The following is a 2,377-nucleotide window of genomic DNA, read 5'->3' as shown; positions in this document are numbered from 1 at the left end:
CTACAAAACTACCCCTCCTTCTGCCCCCAGTCATGTGAGGACTGAAGAACAAGATGGCACCCTGAGCGTCTGCTGTTATACAGACACCCTGACATTATTCTACCTGGAGATGGTTTTTGTGTTATCACTGGTTTGGATGCAATTATTTGTCCCATTAGCCTTCTTTGGGATTGTAGTAAAGTTTAGATAACATACATCTCCACCAAGTCAGAAAAAAAAGCCTTTTTAAAACATGGTGCATTCATTTCAATAGGAACATGGCTGAGTCAGTGCAGCAGGCTGCCAAGACCCAAGAGGGTGACATTGCCACAGCCTGGAGCCCTGGCTCTAGAGGCTCCTCTGCCAGGGCCTCCTACCTTGATGATATTTGTGGAAGGTTGTTGATACAAACCCTGACAATAAGATTAACATGGAAAGGAGTAAAGTAAAGAAAATATTTGCTTGAAAGAGGGGAAAACATGCATATAATTCTCTTCATTTTCCTGGATAAAACTGAGATAGGATGAGAGGAGCACATACCCTGAATAACAGTGTTTTTCAAGAGATGCATTTGTAGAGATATTATTAGAGACTGCATAGGTGGTCAGCAATCATTTTAGATAGAGATGGGAAGAATGAAAATTGGGGTAAAGCAGTAAGAATTGATGGACGAATGGTCATCAAAGTATTTTTTTCCTAAAGCCAATCTTGGGATATGGAGAAGTAAATTCTATAAAGACTAGAAGAAAGGAGGAAGAAACAGACCTTTCTGAGCTTTTGTCTTGGACATCTGGGAAGATGGTGATGCAGGAAGAGGAACTTGGCTAAAAGACATGTGTTGCAGTCAGGTTCACATTGCTGGTAGAAATCACCCAACCAAAAGCAGCTTGAGAGGAAAATAGAGGTTTATTTTGGCTTACAGGCTTGAGGGGAAGCTCCATGATGGCAGGGGAAAATGATGGCATGAGCATAGAGTGGACATCACCCCTGGCCAACATAAGGTGGACCATAGCAACAGGAGAGTGTGCCAAACACTGGCAAGGGGAAACTGGCTATAACACCCATAAGTCTACCCCCAATAATACACTGCCTCCAGGGGGCATTATTTCCCAAATCTCCATCAGGTAGGAACCTAGCTTCAGAACACCTAAGTTTATGGGGGACACCTGAATCAAATCAGCACAGCATGTGAGGAGGAAACTTAGTGGGAAATGAGTCTTTCAGAGCCCTATAGAGATACAGGACAGGAAATCAATCTGAGGCAGTGTGATAGCACTTGGGCATGAGCAGCACTGTTGGGCACAACACTGAAGGCATGGGAATGCCTCTGGGAAGAGTGGGAGTGAGTGAAACAGGAGAACACCTTAGGATGGAAAACCAGAATCTCAGATATGGGCTGAAAGGGGAATTTGTAAAAAGGAATAGTGAAGACTGCACTTTAAGGGGTCTTTTTTTTTTTTTTTTTTTTTGGTTTTTCAAGGTAGGGTCTCACTCTGGTCCAGGCTGACCTGGAATTAACTCTGTCATCTCAGGGTGGCCTTGAACACATGGCAATCCTCCTACCTCTGCCTCCCGAGTGCTGGGATTAAAGGCGTGCGCCACCACACCTGGCTCAGGGGTCATTTCTATAGTTCATTACTAGAGATTTTTCTCTGACTGTATAGAGTACCAGAATCCACCAGGAGGAGGTATGCATTCTCTCCTGATCATAAAGCCGGTTCTTGGTTTTGTGTTGCTGCAGCTGCCACTTGCCCTTGATAATGCTTCCTGCTCTCCTTGGGGTAGCTGGAGGGAGAGGATACAGTCTTAGTGGGAAAAGAAAAAGAAAAGAAAAAAGACAATGCTGAGAAACAGGAAGCCCTCAGACACCGTGGGCAGGGAGGGTGCTTCTGGTCTTCAGTGTGCTGCCCTGCAGCTTGTCCCCAGGTCACTTGTCTTCACCATTCACAAAAGGAAAGAGCATCTGAATAAATTATTTCCTTGGAAAAGTTTGAATTTAATTGTGCCCCACTATTTATAAATAAGGCCAGATTTTGAACAACAACAATAAAAGACAGAAGTAAAGTGATGAATGACAACTTCTGAAAAAGTAATGTTCTTCTATTGGAAATAGTAAAGATTTTTGAAGCTGTGTTTAGCTTCTAGTCCATTTAAATCTCTGCCTTACATTGTTACCTCCTGATTCTTGATGGGTGTGGTATGCAATATATATGGAATCTCTTCATAGTTGGCCTTAAAAGATGATTTTAAAAATTATTTTATTTGGGGAATTTCAGTCAAGATGGAGTCCATATAACCTTGCCTCACCTCCAGGGGAAGGAAAGGCAAGACCTCTAGGATTCATTGCGTTTGTTAGGGGTGTGCAGATTCTAGTAGCCCTCCAGTGGGAGGGCACGAA

General features: G+C 43.3%; 1 non-coding gene across 1 annotated transcript; it reads left to right on the top strand.

Moving 5' to 3' along the window:
• Positions 1 to 1,581: 1,581 nt before the first annotated feature.
• LOC123458053 lies at positions 1,582 to 1,793 on the top strand. The gene has a single exon (XR_006635371.1). It is a non-coding gene; the product is annotated as a small nucleolar RNA U3 (small nucleolar RNA).
• The last annotated feature ends 584 nt before the right edge of the window (positions 1,794 to 2,377 follow it).

The sequence above is a fragment of the Jaculus jaculus genome, chromosome 1 (genome assembly GCF_020740685.1).
Source record: "Jaculus jaculus isolate mJacJac1 chromosome 1, mJacJac1.mat.Y.cur, whole genome shotgun sequence".
NCBI classification, from domain to species: Eukaryota; Metazoa; Chordata; class Mammalia; order Rodentia; family Dipodidae; genus Jaculus; species Jaculus jaculus.
This window is presented reverse-complemented; position numbering and strand designations above follow the sequence as displayed.